This window comes from Mus caroli, chromosome 18 (assembly GCF_900094665.2).
Source record: "Mus caroli chromosome 18, CAROLI_EIJ_v1.1, whole genome shotgun sequence".
In the NCBI taxonomy this organism is placed as follows: Eukaryota; Metazoa; Chordata; class Mammalia; order Rodentia; family Muridae; genus Mus; species Mus caroli.
In genome coordinates, this window is record NC_034587.1 from 22857896 (window position 1) to 22868757 (window position 10862).

A 10862-nucleotide genomic window follows, 5' to 3' on the forward strand; every position below is an offset into this window, starting at 1 on the left:
GAGAGAGAGAGAGAGAGAGAGAGAGAGAGAGAGAGAGAGAGAGAGAGAGAAGTGATTATTCAATTCATCGAGAGGGCAAGATTTTGAAAGGAAGCTCACTGTATATACTTATACTTCAAGACAAGGATTTCAAGTATCTTTACAAATGCTTCATCTCATCAGTGATAGATTTTGAGAAAATCAAAATTTTTGGGTGGCAGTGGTAACAGTATAAGATTTTTGAAGACTTGTCATTTTCTGCCCTCCTTTATGGACATGGGTCTCAGCTTTTTTGGCTGGTAATATTAGGACCAGATGACTCTAAGGTTGGGAAAGGTAACCAAAAAGGAATTTAAAGACAGAAACTCATTGATGGGAGGCAATGTCATCTAACGTATAGATTGTGTAGGCTAAGTTCAGCATGACACTTGCCTAGGTCTCAAATAAAATTTAGCACCAGAATATCTCACGAGTCCAAATTTCATACATGCAGAAGGCAATAGGAGACCAGAGAAAAGGCACTACATGAACTTGAAGAGCAGACACTGCTGCTAGGATTCATGTCAGAAAGAAAGAAGTCTGACTAGGAATCACAACAGCCACAAATAGGCATGGATGTGGCTTTTGAGGGTATTAGGTTTTCTCCTTGTTCTCTCTGAAGGTTTTCTCTCATGGATTCTGATTGTGAAACTGGAGAGGATCCTAGTAATTAGAGACTGCTTACATGCTAAATTCCATAGTTAGAGGACAGGAAACAGAATGAAGGAATAGGCCTCTTTGGGGCTTTCCAATGCAGAGACTTGAACTCACATCAGTTGCTAGCACTAGCTGCTGGCATGGTGTGATGGCTCTGCTTTTGACTTCAGAATGTGGTCCTGATGGGAGAGTTCTACATGTCTATGGAGGAGAAGCACAAGAAACAGCAGACATATGGGTTTGTTTAGGAGAGGATGGTGGTTGTGAGCCTTGGTTAGGGGCTTGCTTTTCTTTTCTTTTCTTTTCTTTTCTTTTCTTTTCTTTTCTTTTCTTTTCTTTTCTTTTCTTTTCTTTTCTTTTCTTTTGTTCTTGTTTTGTTTTTGAATGTTTGTTTTGTTTTTTTGAAACTGGTTCTTTTACTTTTAATTTTTTTAAAAAGTTTTTTTCTCTCATATGTGATATCCTGACCACAGTTTCTCCTCCCGTCTCTGCCTTTTGCCTCTGCTCCCCAACCTACTCCTGCTCCATTTCCCCAAAGAAAAGGACAGGCCTCCCATGGATAGGACAGGCCTCCCATGGATATCAACCAAATATGGCATGTCAAGTTGCAATAAGACTAGGCACTCCCCCCCTCGTATTACAGCTGAATCAGGCAACTCAGTAGGAGGAAAAGGGTCCCAAAGACAGGCAAAAGAGTCGGTCACAGCCTATTTGGGGGCATTTCTTACATTTATAGTCATGTACTTACCAGCGTTAGAGTCTACTGAAACTTGGCACACCAGGGATCACGCTTACACATAGTCTTTGGAGATACCTACTATTTCCACAGAAGTTTCTAGAATCACTGATAACTACCTAGGCACATCTCTTTCTTCACTGATTTCCATACGGCAGGCTTGGGCTTCCCCACATAGTCTAAGTCTCAGTGTAGTCACACTTCTCACAGTGGCTTACTCCATGAAGAATATGCATATTAAGATGTCTTGGCAGATGTTTCTTGTGACATAGACATATAAGTCACAGCTCTACTTTGCTGTTCATGTGTAAGCCATAGAGTGAAACTTAATTCAAGAGAGAATGTCCACACAGCAGGTTCATTTTGGGGCCATTTTTTTTAAGTTCAGCTATCACCTGTGTACATGAAGACAAAACAAGAGGGACAAAGTGTCTCAATCTTTTCATTCATGGAGTAGGAAAATTATAATGGCTGCTTTGCAGGGTTGCTTACCTTGTAACATAAATACGAGAATATTCTGCACAGTGGCCAGCATAACTAGCTAACCCTTGGGAGTTAAAGCATTTCCCTCATCCAGTGCTTGCTCATCTTCCTTATACTTTAGTGTGAGCATGTCTTATCTTCCTTGCATTCTTGGAAGTGTCTGGAGGTCAAAGGTCATCATACACATATGTCTATTTTTAAGTGCCTTGCCATTTCCCTAATAAACACAAGCTGCAAGACTGAGAGGGGCAAGTGATAAGGGAACTAGGGACCCTGGAAACAAGCTTGGACATCTTTATAATTTTCTCTGGGCTCAGCACAGCTCTCAAGCCCCTGGAAATCTGACCTTTGCCTTCTCTGGAAAAAAACTAATAAGTTATCCTAGATTCTAAGGGGTGCATTATTAATCTAGTTAATAGATTGCACTGTTTTTATGAGGGCTTTAGCCCATTAATTGTTTCCATGCAAATGGATGCTGTTAATTACAAATTAATCTTATCTTTTCGTTAAGGCAGGGCCATCAGGACCTCCACTTGGCAATGCTTGTTGGCAGTTGATATGAATCAATGCTTATACTTGAAAGTAATAAAACTGCATTTCTTTAAAGATAGTTAATAAATCAGATCTTCATTAATGCAGATAGGCCAGACCCCCGACTTGTCTAATTTAATGAGGTTCTAATTCATTACTGTGATTCATGTGTCCCCCTGGGGATGATGGCCAACAGGGCAGGGCACACAGTAGGCAGTTAATAAATCCTATATTTCCTGGGCTCTCCCATAGTGGGGGGTTGCTCAAGTGCTCTTTCTTCCAATTCTACATGCCATGCATTCCCCATCAGCATTGGTACCATTTGCCAGGTGATCACAAAGGACCTCAAAGAGGAAATAAAGCATTCTAACCAGCCTCTTGTTCTATGATGAGTATTTGCTAGGACCTCAGCATCTTCATTTGAGAAAAGAGATGAAACATTTGAACCCTGTTTGAGCCCATGCAGCTTGTTAAGTGATTGCTGGAGCTCAGGGGCTGAGGAAGTAGGGTGGGATTGCTTGATGTTTCTGGACTCTTTCTAAACAGGATGAATGAACAAGTGGACGAGGGATGAAATTGCAGTTATTCTCTGGAACCCATTAGTGATCCCTGCCTTGGTGGTGCCTGTGAACTGTTCTTCAGAGCTCTCCTTCCCCCCCGCCCCCCCTTCCATCAGCTTTTCCTTTTTAGAAAAACTGGTTCTTCCACAGTGTGATTGTGGCTAGCCAGAGGCTGGGCTGTTCCCAATCTCTTAGCTTCACCAGCTTCAGGAGCCTAGCTTTGGCTTCCCGTTTTACATTACAAGTGCCTTCCAGCAGAGGCAGAGGACTGGTTCATTCTGCCCACTGGTCTAGTACACCAAAATAGTGTAGAATAGGTGCACCACCAAAATGTGGGGTGGTATTTGTGAGCATGGGGAGGCAGGAGGAAGAGGAAGCATGGTTTCCTTTGAAGGTTTGGGAGCTGGCAGTGTGATGGAGCACTTCCTTCCGTGCGGCTGAATTCATTTCTCTAAAGTTCCTCTGTGCACAGAACCATTTGTTTCCACATTGTTTTTATTAAACAAGAAAGGCGAGCTTTATTACTGCGCAAATGAAAGCAGCCGGCAAAGACAGATACTTCCCAGATTCTTATTAATCTCCAAGAGTTATGGGGCCTCTGAAGTCCCACAGAAATTAACATACTCTCTCAGGCAGTTGAAGGGTGCAGATCCACTACCATGTGGGTGGTAATGAGTGCTCTTCCCTGGCCAGCCCAAAAGAGCAACTGTCCCTGTCTGACCCTTCCTCATCACTGATCCTCTAGGGGCTTACGTATACTGCCTCATGATTCAGTGTACAGTCACGAATTTATTTGAACATATATTCTGGGCATTGTCTGAAAATGTGGATTTAGGTATTGTTCAATTCACTTCTATATACAATTAAATATGTATGGATTATTTACTATTGTAGAGTGAGAGGGTTTTGACATCTGTGAGATTATATCCTGAGGCCTTTGTGAATCTCACCCACAAAAAGCACAGTCCTGTATAATTCCCTCTTTCAACAAACAGTACAACAAGCAGTACAATGATTGCTCACTCTGTCTACAAATATTTATGCAATACTCTCCATGGCTGTGTCCATGGCTGAGGACTGTGTCCTCAGGGAGTCAGCTGCCTTTTGGGGTTGCTGGAGAGACAGGAGAATAGAGACAAGAGAAGGATGGGAGTTTTTTTATAGATCTTATCATTATGGTCTTAAACACTGTTCATGGGGGCATGTAGAAGGAGTATTCTGACAGGTTAGGTGATGCTGTAACAGCCCAAGGAAGATGAGAGAACAGGAAAGGCAAGCATTGATAATGGGTGGCATCAAAATTTACTATGATGCTTTTGAGATAGAAGTACTATTAACCCTGGCTTATACATGTGAAAGTAAAAGTGTAAGGAATCCAGAGAAAGTGGACAGCCTTGTCTAGTCCCTGATTTTAGTGGGATTGCTTTCAGCTTCTCACCATTTACTTTGATGTTGGCTACTGGTTTGCTGTAGATTGCTTTTATCATGTTTAAGTATGGACCTTGAATTCCTGATTTTTCCAAGACTTTTATCATGAATGGGTGTTGGATTTTGTCAAATGCTTTCTCTGAATCTAAGGAGATGATCCTGTGGTTTTTGTCTTTGAGTTTGTTTATATAATGGATTACGTTGATGGATTTCCATATATTAAACCATCCCTGCATCCCTGGCATGAAATCCACTTGGTCAGGAGGATGATTGTTTTGATGTGTTCTTGGATTAGCTCCTTCTTAGAATTGGGAACAAAACACCCATGGAAGGAGTTACAGAGACAAAGATTGGAGCTGAGACAAAAGGATGGACCCTCTAGAGACTGCGGTACCCGGGGATCCATCCCATAATCAGCCTCCAAACACTGACACCATTGCATACACTAGCAAGATTTTGCTGAAAAGACCCTGATATAGCTGTCTCTTGTGAGGCTATGCCAGAGCCTAGCAAACACAGAAGTGGATGCTCACAGTCAGCTATTGGATGGATCACAGGGCCCCCCAATGGAGGAGTTAGAGAAAGTACCCAAGGAGCTAAAGGGGTCTGCAACCCTATAGGTGGAACAACAATATGAACTACCCAGTACCCCCCGGAGCTCATGTCTCTAACTGCATATGTTTCAGAAGATGATCTAGTCGGCCATCAGTGGAAAGAGAGGCCCATTGGTCTTGCAAACTTTATATGCCTCAGCACAGGGGAACGCCAGGGCCAAGAAGTGGGAGTGGGCGGGAAGGGAGTGGGGGTGGGTTTGGGGGTCTTTGGGGTAGCATTGGAAATGTAAATGAAGAAAATACCTAATTAAAAAAAAAAGAATCCAGAGGAAATTTCCAAAGTTGGCAGGGAATTAGACAGGTCTGAAGTTAAAGGTTTGGTCCTCTGTGTGCAAATGTGACTTTCCCTACAGGGCAATGAGCTCCTTACTGAGCACTTAGACTTGCACTAGAGGCCAGGGCAGCAGCAAGTGAGAGGAACTGTTTCACAGTCTTCGTCCAAGAGCAGCTAGGTTTATGAAAAGAAGAAGAGATGTGGCTTACCTTAAAAGAATGTGTGGGAGCTGCAATGACACTGCATAGAGCCCAAAACAATGTTTAATCAGATACAAGTGTTGGAATTCTGACCATCAGTCTTCAGCCATTAGGTTCATCCTCATGGAATACGCCATGATGGTGCAAGGACCCCAAGGCAGAGTTCGTAGGGTGAGAGTTGCCTTGGTCATGGTGTCTGTTCACAGCAGTAAAATCTTAACTAAAATATCCTCCCAACAAAAGATCAGTAAAGTTCTGGAATTCTTCTAGGTTAGGTTGGAGGGAAGAAAACAATAAAAAACTAGAACAAACCAAATGGAAGGCCAGAAAATCTTGGCTTGAGTTTGGGACAGAAGTTAGAAAGAAAGATGACTTATTTCTTAAAATCTAGATGTGTGTATTTCTAGACACTTGAAAGGGAAGAAACCACATGCCAGCTTGTGGCACAGAAGAGTGACTAAAAGATGAGGCAGAAACCACCTCAAATGTTGTGAGGATTCCTTAAGGGGCTCTGAAGGATGCCGGAGTTAGTTAGTGACCATTAAGAGTGTTATGGAACATGTGAGTCACAAAGCTCAAGTGCGTCTTCCCCAAGATGTGGACCTTGGGAAGCCAGGGTCTGGAGTATAAAAGGAGATGGGAATGTACCAGGCCTACTGATGCTTTATTTGACCTAGAGGTGGTCCTCTTGTGTGATGATTCTAGGCCCTCAGCTCTGCACTCTGTCGTGGGATACAGGGAGCTGTAGTCCTTATCTTTACCCTGAGCACTCCCAGTGAGGGTTGATCCATGGAAAGAACTTCTCATTGCTTTCTACAGCTCTTTGATGGATGTTAGAAGGAAACTATGGATGCATTCTGCAGAGCCCTGTAAGCCAGCCCCATTCTATGATCTAACAGATATGATGTGGATGAATACTTGAAAGTTTCTTTCTCTTGAACTATCACAGTTTATCCCTGAAAGAAGCCAAGGCAGAACCTCAGACAAGACAGGAACCAGGAGGCAGGAAAAATAACAGAGACCATGTTACCCATGATTTGCTCACACATACCCCTTGGGTGTGGCAGTGCTCAAAGTGAGCTGGACCCTCCCAGATGAATCCAGTCAACCTGATGGACAGTCCCTCTTAGATGATATTAATTTGTGTGATGTTGACTACAAAACTAGCCAATATATTATGTTGTAATGAGATTTACAGCCTTTGCATGTAGCATCTTGGAAAACAGAAAATTTACAACAGAATTCTACATACTGTAAAACATGACATCATGGTATTTGCAGATAAATGGATAGAACTGGAGATCATTATGCTAAGCAAATAGGCTAAACTCAGACAAAGACTGCATGTTTTTCACTCATGAAGAATGTAGTTTTACATTCATATAGATGTGTATGTGGTACACATATACACATACACATATTTGTAAGACATGAAGGTAGATAGGAGACAAGGAAAGGGAAAAAAGGAAAAGTACTAAAGGGAATGTGGAGAGACATAATATAGGGTAACACAAACCAGATACCATGAAAGCAGAAGGATGATTTGGGAAAGGGGCCAGAAAGAGGGAGGAGGAGGACTGGGGAAGACAGAAGGGGAGGGCAGGAATAAGAACAAAGTATAACCAAGCACACACATGCATGAGTGTCCACACGCATGCATGCACACATGCCACAACAAAACCCACTACTTTGTTATGCTAATTTAAAACTAATAAAACACCTTAACAAATAAAAATTATCATAAGCAATAATCAATAAAAGATGGTTGTCCAAGGATTACCTTGGTAAGTTTGAGTTGGGGTGAGCCCATAATGTGTATGTATGCATGTCTTAGATTTCAGAGTTCCTGGAGTGGCATCCAGCATTCCTATAGGTATTCAAACTGATAAGATTATAAAGATTCCTGGAAGAGGGGATGGCCCAGGAGGCAGAGTCTTTTTTTCTGTTTATCTTCAAATCTCTGTGTTGTGAGCATTGCTGGGCCAGCTGGGAAGGAGTAGCCAGGAATGCCTATCTGAAAGTGGCATTTACATATGCAGCCTGACATTTTCCTCCTCAGTGATTCCATTCTTTTGTATTTGTTTTTACTTAATGTCACAGCACTGTATGTGCACTGAGAGCCCTGAATTCAAGCAAGCCAGCCACAATGGGGTTTTCTTTATTGTAGTTCTGGTCATTTCCCTCCTCTTTGATTTTCCTGTTTTTTACACTGGGATTTCATGTTCTTGGTGCAGCAATGACCCAGCAGATGGATTTCCTAAGAAAGATTCCAGTCCTAGGGCAGAAAACAGATGGCACCAATGGAAATGATCCTGAGAGAGAGAGAGAGAGAGAGAGAGAGAGAGAGAGAGAGAGAGAGAGAGAGAGACAGAGAGAGACACAGAGAGAGACAGAGAGACTGAGAGACTGACAGAGAGAGAGAGACAGACAGAGAGAACAGGCTTCTCCCATTCTAGGTACTTGAGCTATATGTTTAGTCTTTCTTTAATTCCAGGGAGGATAAAAAAGATGGAAAAATGAAAAGAATTAAGGGGTTGAGGGAAGATGGCAGCCAAAGAATGGGAGTAAGGGAAAAAGTAGACAGGGGCCTACAACCTAGAGGCAATTCAAGTTGAGATCAACAATAATTTAAAAAACTAAGCAAGTTGTTTTCTCCTTTTCCTAAGGACATGAGCCTCATATACCTAATCTATGCAATGAGATACACACATTGGTGTGAAACGTCTTCCTCAAGACCAGCACCCATTGCCTTTACAACTTTGCCTTTGATCATACCCACATTTGATCTACTTTTCAATTTCTGACCATCTTGTATATTGATCTTAACGATTTCTCCAGCCTCTGCCGAACCCATCAGGAAACATCTCAGGATTTCCCAGATATCACTCATTTCCTTGAAGGAAGAGAATGACTAACCCTCCCCATTCTCACCCTGCACAGGAACTGCGAATTACTTTTAAGCACAAGCACAGATGAGACTGTGTTTTGAAATGATCAGGAATGATTATGTTGTCACTGTTCCTTATTATTCTAATAAGTGGCATTAGACAAAATACCTGTCAGTGTTTCTCATTCTACCATGAGTATGGGTGAAGATCAGCACCACTATGCAGTTGTCTGTCCTTCCCTTAGAGACAATCACACATAGAGTTGGAAGTCCTAGGCTCATACAGCAGTCAAAACTATTCTGAGAGTTGTTTCTTGTTGACAAACAGCTCTGAGAGAAGAGGGAGCCACTTGGCAAACACTGGTTCTATTGTCCCAATATCACAATGACTACAGGAAGCCTCAGTATCAGAGGGGAAATATTTTGAGGTCATGCTTTCAGGCACATTGTGATGCTCTGATTCTGTTTCCATGTTTGACAAACTACACTCAGGATAGGATAAGTGAGATTTCAATATAGAAGTAGAGAGTTGCAGGCGTCTAACTACTAAGGACCTATATATGGTATTAAAGTACTGATAGACCCACAATCTTATTATCATGTGTTTCAAATGTATGTCTACCTTTTCCAAGAAAAATATAACATCAAGGACTTAGTATTTTGCAAATGGAAAATACTTTTCTTGGCACTTAGGGGCCTATAATATCAACAACTCTTCTATCTAGCTACTGAAATACAATGCACACAGTAAGATCATATGGCACACAGAACCACAGTGAATACTTATAGAACCCTAGTTGGTAAATGCCACAGTTTACCCACACTTTAAGTCAAGGACATCAAAGGAAGGTTGAATAATTTTGTAGTTCATGTCACACTAGATAAAATGAAGTCAGGAGCATTCATGTTTCAAACTACGCTTTTAACCTTAATCTCTCTCTCTCTCTCTCTCTCTCTCCATCTCTCTATGTCTCTCAATCTGGTTTTTTGTCTTGCTTTCTTTTCTTCCCCTCCTTCTGTCTCTCTAAATTACTATTTGTCTTCTGTCCTTTCTACCCCGTTTATTCTGTCTCTCTTTTCTGCATCTCTTATCTTCTTTCTTTTCTTTCTCTTTCTGTCTGTCTTCTGTCTTTTGCTTGTGTGTGAGGAGACAGAGAGATGGAGAGAGATGGAGAGATATGGAGAGAGAGAGACCTGGCAGGGTAGACATTTCATATTTTTAGAGAAGTTAGAAATGAAATCCTGGAGGGTTTTGTAGAAAATATCTTTTTCAAAGGGCACACCCTCTTCCAACTTATTGCAATTCCCACAAATAGAAACATCCCTAAAATAGATCATTTCTTCATATGCTATGTTTGTATCCACTTCGGCCTCACCACATTTTTAGAACTTTAGGTAATATTTACTTTCCATTAGTTGCCTACATTATGAAGTCTCTGACAGTAATCTCCGAGTTTTTCCCTTCTAATGTAGCTGACACAGAGTGTGTGATACTATTGGAAAGGATGGTATAAATACAGCTGCCCCACTGTCAGCCTGTCTTCCATGAGAACTAACTGTGTATATTTAGAAAAAGTTGCAAGGAAGGTGGTGACACACGGGGCCTGGTAAGAAGTCCACAGCTAGTCACCATGTGCATATTAACCAAAGACCCACAGCTTAAGAAGAAGCTATGTCTCTGTGGGGATCTCTCTCAGTGCGGTTACATTCATGTTTAACTTGTAGTCTTGACCATGGACGAGGCATAGTAAGGCTAAAAGTGAGCTTCTTAGCCTCCATTTTTGCATTGTTTTGATTGTTGAGGATAAAGTCATTTCTAGAAAACAATGTTCTTTTTTGTTTGTTTGTTTTTGTTTTTTGTTTTTTTGAGACAGTTTTCTCTGTGTAGCCCTGGCTGTCCTGGGACTCTCACCCTGTAGACCAGGTTGGCCTTGAACTCAGAAATCAACCTGCCTCTGCCTCCCAAGTGCTGGGATTAAAACCTTGTACCACCACTGCCAGGCTAATAATGTTCTTTTTTGTCTTTCATTTCTTATCAGATGATCTAACACCTGAAACTCTGGGAAATGTTGTGATTTCTCAGCTCTAGTGAGATTGTCTTATGGGAGAAGTTCTGCACAATACAAGTTCAAGGAACCTAGTGATATGATTTAGAAGCAATCCACCAGGTCAGAGACACTGCTAAATCAGAATGTGGCAAGGGAGAAGCTGGGAGATCTGGAGCAGTTAGACCTTTTGTCTACAAATCAACACTGTGGTAAACTTTCTTACTTTTAACTCTGTTAAAATGATGACCATAAACCATATGCGATGCTAAAAACTAATTAAACAGACACCTTAGAACAATTTAAAAAAAGAGGGTAAATAGAATTTTAAGCAATACCTGCTCCTGTGAAATGTCCTTTATGCTTGGGACCTGTCTAATGTTTATACTTCTGAATGTTGACTTTACTGACTGATGGCCTGATCAGCCT

At 41.5% G+C, this 10862-nt stretch overlaps 1 long non-coding RNA gene across 2 annotated transcripts in view; it reads left to right on the top strand.

The window, feature by feature from the left end:
* Nucleotides 1-10639, top strand: part of LOC115029844 — a 91952-nt gene extending 81313 nt beyond the window's left edge. For both annotated transcript variants that reach the window (XR_003835399.1, XR_003835400.1), the window contains one exon: nucleotides 10428-10639. This is a non-coding gene — a long non-coding RNA (uncharacterized LOC115029844). The remainder of the gene's footprint in view (nucleotides 1-10427) is intronic.
* The last annotated feature ends 223 nt before the right edge of the window (nucleotides 10640-10862 follow it).